This window comes from Mus musculus, chromosome 3, assembly GCF_000001635.26.
Source record: "Mus musculus strain C57BL/6J chromosome 3, GRCm38.p6 C57BL/6J".
Classification (NCBI taxonomy): domain Eukaryota; kingdom Metazoa; phylum Chordata; class Mammalia; order Rodentia; family Muridae; genus Mus; species Mus musculus.
The window spans coordinates 19346389-19353839 of NC_000069.6; the positions used below are offsets into that span (position 1 = coordinate 19346389).

The 7451-nt window shown below is 39.8% G+C and overlaps 1 long non-coding RNA gene across 1 annotated transcript; it reads right to left on the bottom strand.

Annotated features, from left to right (window-relative positions):
• Window positions 1-2551: 2551 nt before the first annotated feature.
• On the bottom strand, window positions 2552-3800 carry Gm52602. Its single transcript, XR_003954439.1, has 2 exons — window positions 3656-3800; window positions 2552-2678 (listed from the first exon to the last, which is right to left on the bottom strand). It is a non-coding gene; the product is annotated as a predicted gene, 52602 (long non-coding RNA).
• Between the last annotated feature and the right edge of the window lie 3651 nt (window positions 3801-7451).

Sequence of the window (7451 nt, forward strand, 5' to 3'; positions counted from 1 at the left end):
CTGCTTCATTTTTTTTTTTTTCAGTTAAACTCTGGAGAGCGGGCACCTTAGTTATTTCCATCTGTCATGTTGATTTCTTATCACACAAAATAAAAAATAAAAGTGATTAACATTTTATATTGGAGAATACCAAATAATGAGACAGTGTTTGAGGACAGCTAAATGAGAGCCTTTGGATTTTCCAGCTTTGTAATTGTGTTATTCACCAAAGCGAAAGTGATATAACATTGATAGCGTGATGGTTGATCTTCATTTCATCTTACCTGGGTTTTAGAATCACCTAGGGGACACCTCTGGGAGTGTCTGTGAAAGCATTTTCAGAGATGTTTGACTGAGGAGGAAGGACACTCCATGAGAGTGTGGACAGCACCACCCAGGGTCCTAGACTAAATAAAAGGGAGAGAACAAGCAGACAGCTCCCTGTGAATGCAGTGTGCCTGGTACCTCAAGTTCTTGCCACATATATACCTACAGTAGACTACTTCAGACTGTGCAAAAAAATGCTTTTTATTTCTTAAGTTGATTTTGTCATAATATTAAGAAAAAATAACTAATACAATAACTAAAGCTGGACTAGTGAACATCAAAGGTGTTGAAATTTTTATCTCTCCTTAAAAGTGATATCTTTCATATGGACTAAAAGGTCTTCTCTGTGTTTGACCTCATATATGGGCTGATGTAGGAGTTCTGTACAACCAGCCTGGCATGAGAGATCTAGTCTCTGCCAGAGTCAATGCTGGGCAAAGTCTTACTGCAGATGTCTTATCGTCAATGGTGGTGTCTCCCTATCATCACCATGACATTGACGTATCCATAGCAATGACCTAGCTTTCTGATCCCCTGGTAAAGAGATAACTTGGAAAATGATCAGCGATAGGTAGAAATCTGATGAATTATAAGAAAAGGAAGAAAAAGAAGGAGGGGAGATGGGGAGAAATGGAGAAAGGAAGTCACGCAGGCAGAGGATAGAAAAGAAAGTAATAGTAATAAAACCCAAAGGTTTCGCTACCCAACTCAGTCATCTTAAGATCAGACAAAACCATCAGAACAGAACCAGACCTGGAAAGCAAACCTTATGGTTTTGACTCTTCATGATGTCAATTTTTTATTAATTCATGGAGTGCGTTATAATTCAGAAAATAGTCCCTTGCTTCGCATCTTTATTCTTGATTTACTAATTTTCAATGAAATGATACCTGTTTCGTTTAAATGTAGCTGGCACTTGAATAGATGGTATAATACCACTTATTTTTATTTCATGCTGATATCTCTACCAACCTTTTAAGAATATAATTGATCACTTATGAAGTCTTACAAATCCAATTTTATTGATGGCTCTCTTGAGCCTGGCATTAAAGCCCATGTGGCCTCTATGGTAGGTGGTTGTTGCTGGGGACAGAGTCTGCTTTTTTCTTTCTGAGCTGCTCAGCAAAGGTTCCTTCTGGGGACACTATGGGTGAGTAGGCTTGGCAGGTTCTCTTGAACCCTCTCTTCTCAGAGCTTGAACTTACAAAAGGATTTCTGTTGTCATTTCTCTATAGGAAACTTCTGAAATAAAGTCCAGATTAAGTTTTTCTGTTCTTTCAAGGGTGCAGTTTCTGTCTTATAGGCTTCCCCATGCCCATAGCTGGGGAAGGGCACATCTCCTATCAGAAAGTTATATGCCTTACTTCTCCTTTAACCTAGGTACCCCCATGCACCCATTGTCCAACAATAGTTACTAAAATATGTGAGATCACTTATTTTAAGTCTTCTTCTTCTTCTTCTTCTTTTTTTTTTTGATTTTTCAAGACAGGGTTTCTCTGGGTAGCCCTAGCTGTCCTGGAACTCACTCTGTAGAACAGGCTGGCCTCGAACTCAGAAATCTGCCTGCCTCTGCCTCCCGAGTGCTGGGATTACTCAGAGGCACTCAAATTATTTTATCTTTTGCATATTACTTTCTTGACAACAGGTAAGTATATTTTTATGCTGTAGTTTCAGATCCTCTTTCTTAAAGTAGTAACATTTGAAAGCTGTTTCTTTCCAAAGCCTCTACTGCCGTTTCCCTCATTAGCTGACTTTTAACTAAATCTGTGCACATACAGCACAGGGTCTGGAAACTAGCACACATCCTTAAATAACCTTGGCACGTATTTCTTGTTATGTAGGCTTACTAGACTGACATAATTTTCATTTTACACTCATGTTTTAAGCTACGAGTACCCTGGTATTGGTCAGTTAGAGTATTTGCTTAGCATGTGCCCTGGGTTTTTCCCTAGCACTGCAACAAGCACATAGTTAGGGAGGAAACCAGCTCTAATATGCCATTCAGTGTGTGTGAATATAAATGGATGGAGTGTGTGAGAATTTCAGTATTTATATACATACATATATGCATATATACATATGTGTGCATATGTACATATATACATAAACATAGGTAATATAAATATATTTTAACACATAATATATCCTATAAATAAATAAATAAATAAATAAATAAACAACACATACTATGTATTTACAGTAAGCCTGGGGCCAGACAGCCCTGATGGAGCAGGACTTTTCTTACCTTTGCGCTCGTGAACACACTTTCAGCCTCTTCAGGTCACAGTAGCTTCATGGTTACCTTAGTGCGGCAGTGGAAGAGGAGCCATCACCATGACAAGGAATGTGAGCCAACTGAAGGTCACATGTGTCTGCACAGACACACATGTACAATAGGGAAAGTAAAAGGACGCTTTACTCTCTAGGAGCCCACAGCCTAGGGAGACTAGGTACAGTCTAAGATCTATGTTCTATTTTTCTTCATTTATTGTTTTAGAGATCACTAAAGCTATACTTTCATTTTTTTTAATTTGGAGAGAATTCACATTTTTTCACATTCACCTAAGTGTGCAAAGTTTTATTTATAGGAATGAAAACATGATTCAGGAAGAGTCTACGAGGAAATGTTAGGAGACTATTTGGAGGATTTGTCTGTTTCCTTTTCATGGCTCATTAACATTTTTCATGGATTCTTTTCTTTTATTTTCGAGTGGAAAAAATTTAACACTTCCATATTAGTAACTGGCATTGAAAGAATAATCCTAAACTCCAGTATGATAGCACGCACCTATAATGCCAGCACTTGGGAGGATAGAGTCAGAGAGTTATGACTTCCAGTACAGCCTGAACTACACAGAAACACCCCGTAATGAAAACAACAACAACAACAACAACAACAACAACAACAACAACAACCCCTCCCCCTGCCCCACACGACAGTCCAGTAACCGATAATGCTTGAGATTCCCTTTTTTCTGGAAATGCATTTTTATCTCTCATATGCTATCTCAGCTGATGTTTAATGCCTGAGAAACCATGAAATCATGTCTCTAGTTCTAGGTTCACAAACTTCTTGAACAGAATTTTTTTTTTTTAAAGTTAGAATCTTATTATAAATCCTTGACTGCCTTGGAACTCACTCTGTGAAACAGGCTGGTTTCAAACTCAGACATCTGCCTACCTCTTGGTCCTAGTGCTGGGATTCAAAGTGTGCCCCACTACACCTAGCCTTCAAAGACATTTTAAAGTTTTTTTCCCCCTAGTTGTTACACATAACTCTCTGGTCTGACGTCTGGTTCTCCATTTAGACTTATTTTAGTACCTCATGAAGTATGGCTTTTGTACTCACCATTGAGATAGGTCAGTTCATTTGTGATGTTTTCCTTTGCCCGTGTGGGGCCTCTTCCTTCAGACTCCACCTGCCCTGCCTACTGCACACTGTGAACAGCAGGCCTGGGCCCATGCTCCCTGAAGGCTGGCCAGCTGGCTTGCTGATCACTCTTGTTGAGTAATGGGGCCAAGTTTCATTTCTGTAGTTTTTGTTCCCCCTTTCACACCTAAGTTCCCTTACCTAGCCCAAGGCCATTTTACTGAAGATTTCTGAAGACTCAAGAGAAGATAGTTGTAGCTGAAAAGTTTATTTGCTGTTAGTGGAAAGTGAAGGCCTCCTTTGGAGAGTGGGGCAGAATTCTTTCCAATCACTCACGGTGTGTTTGCTTGGACACCCAGCCTTGCCGTGTGCTGCTTACACCAACCAAAACCTTTTTGTAAGTGGCACCAGGTGAGGTAAAGAACAGGTTTGTAGAAGCTGGCAATGCAGAAGTTCTGAATTCCTTCTTTCCACTCATCTTTCAGAAGCTTCAAGAGAGTCTGAAGTATTGTGTTCCCATGCAGGAGGTGTTTATACAATTTACTAAAGATAGATTTGGCCACTGCCAGTTAGGGGGCTCTCTTGCCCATTGACCTCTTTTCTACAGCACTTGCCTTGGTTTTTGGAGGTGTTGGAGAAGGTATGGTATCTTAGGATCTTGATAAGTGGAAATTAATTTAGCAATCACCCTTTGGTATCTGTGAGCCATGTCAACCCAGAACTCTGAAGCCCAAGATCCTTATACAAACAAGATGATGTAGTGTCTATACATGATCTATGAACATCCTCCTATGTATTTTAAATCTCTGGGTAACACAATGCAGTGCTATATTATATGACCTTGTTACATTGTAGTATTTGAGGAATAATAATAAATAATGTCTATACCCCAAATTATATGTGTTTAATATGTATATATTTAAAACTATTTCCACTTTAAAACTATTTCCACCCTTTGTCTGTCTGTTCCACCCATTGTTCCACCAAACGCAAAGACGTGGATCTTGAAGTATGGACTTTTAATTGTGTGGTTTATAGCCATTTCTGTGTTTAGTTTAGCCATAGCTAGATTTTTGGTTTTTTGATTAATAAATAACTTCCAAAATACATTTGCCACTGACTGTGGTTGAGCCACCTAGGGCCATGGTACAAAGGATCAAAGCCAATATTCAGACATCAGGATTAGGTACTGTTCCACTTCTTATAAGGACGGTGTAGGTGAGTGGGTAGAGAAGTGTCTCCAGCTTGCCTGTGGGAGAGTTCCTGATTTGCCAGAGACTACCATCTGTGAACAGAGGATTCAATTGCACTGACCTGGATATGACTGCATCTTTCTGTTCAAAATACACAAGTATGCAACAATGGCAGTCATCATCACACTCATATACAAGGTTTCGAACTTTTGTAATAGGCATTATATGAAAGAGAGTTGGTCAGAATCTTTTAATAGTAAGGGCAAAACCCTGAATCAGTACCCCAAGCAGCAGATATGCTTGTGTATGGTATGGCCTATCTGTCCAAACATTAATATGAACAACATCTTTTGATCAACAATAGTGCAAAAAAACCCAGAGTGTTTTTTGGTCTCATTATTTAAGCTAGTATTATGAAGTGGCAGTTGTTAAGAGGCTACAAAAGGACATTGTGACAAAAATTATAGAAGAAAAATATAAGTGCTTATAGATTGTTAATAACAATACTAGATAAGGTTTCCAGTTCATAATCATTGTGAAATTTATCAGCACTTACTTTTTCCTACATTATTAGGATTTCTATAAACATTCTAATTTTTAAAGTGTGTGTATGTGTGTGGGTGTTTGTGTGTGTGTGAGACAGAGAGAGAGAGAGAGAGAGAGAATACATGTATACATGTGAGGTGTGTACAGAGGCCAGAGAAAGATGCCAGGTCTCCTACTCTACCCCTTATTTGTCTTTTCCTTTAGACACAGGGTCTGTCACAGGCTTGTGATAGGCTAGTAGTCAACAAGACCTGGAGAACCTGTCTCTGACCCCCACAACACCCTCCACTGGGCATTGCCACACCTAGATTATTTTATTAGATATTTTCTTCATTTACATTTCAAATGCTATCCTGAAAGTCCCCTATAACCTCCCCCCACCCTGCTCCCCAACCCACCACTCCTGCTTCCTGACCCTGGCATTCCCCTGTACTGGGGCATATAATCTTTGCAAGACCAAGAGCCTCTCCTCCCATTGATGGCCAACTAGGCCATCTTCTGCTACATATGCAGCTAGAGACACAGCTCTAGTGGGTACTGGTTAGTTCATACTGTTGATCCTCTTATAGGGTTGCAGACCCCTTTAGCTCCTAGATCTTTACATGGGTGCTGAGGATTTGATTCAGGCCATAGCAGTAGTACAGTAAGCATTCTTACCCATGATCCATCTATCTTGCCCACAATCTCTAATTTTCTATGATTATGTGTTTGTGCTTTTGTGTACTTTTCTTTAAACAACACCCCCCCCCAATCCAAATTGCTTCTCCTTCTCTCCAAATCTTGAATTTTCCTCTGAATGAGCTAAGTTAAGAGAATCTCAGACATCTGCTACACTGAATCAATCAATAAGAATTGAAGTCAGCGAGAAAAGGTCAGAAACAACCAACGTACTGGGAGCCAGGCCAGAAGCCAAATGTGTGCTTAAGATACTAATCATAGGTCTCGAGGGATGGCTCAGCGGCTCTTCCAGAGGACAGTATTTTGATCCCCTGCACCCCATGGAAGCTTACTCTACTAACTCAAGTCCCAGGGATCCAACAACTCTTCTGGCTTCTGCAAGCATGTCAGTAAACAGACATACATTCAGAAAAAGTCTTACACATGTAATAAAAATCAACAAATACATACATAAATAAAATAATCATAACATTTTCTGATGGTAGATATTGTTGGCATATGAGTGGAGTTCCTTTCTAAGGGAAAGTATATGAGCTAGCTGTATGTTTTAATTTTACTGTCTGTTTGGCTCTGCTTCCCTCTCCCACTCTGAATATCTTATTAGTTGCTTAACAGTGGAGGAACCCTGAAGCTTAGCATGTTTTCTAAAGCTGAAGTATGCTTCAATTTTTATTTCAATGCGTTGGTTTTGTTTTTTGAGACAGGGCCTCACCATTTAGTCTTGGCTGTCCTGGAACTTCTACAAAGACAAAGCTTGCATTGAATTTGCTTCCATCCTCCTGTCTCTGCCTCCCAAGGTCTAAAACATGACAACACACCCAGCTAATTTTTTTTCTGATTTTAAAGTAGATTATTCCATGTTTAGTAAAGGAATTTTCTCTAACCTATAAGACCCTAAAACATGCATAGTAAGATTCACTTTGCTGTGTTGGATTGTCTCCTGACCTACTCAAGCTCTGCCAATGGGAAAACATTTCATCCAAGTGTACCCATGTGTATAGGTGTGTAGAGAATGTGGTTAGTGATAGGGACATATCAGGTATACACACATCACTGCGATGTCCTAGAACCAGTTTCCTTGGGGAGGGCGCTCTCTAATTTTTTGTTGTAATCACCAGGTAATCCCTGCTCTTTATTCCAAATGACTGAAGCTTGGGGCGAGTGGGGCAAGCAAAAGCACATTGCTAATTGCAGAATCTTGTCTCTGGAATTTGCATTCCTTGTTATCTTGTGAGATCAGGGACTCTCCCTTCCTTCTCCAAACACCTAGCCAAGGTCTCACAGATTACTCCTCTCTATGTTCACTTTCTACTGACTTTCATGATGCAGAGTCATGAAAGGGCTGCAGGAAGAATGTT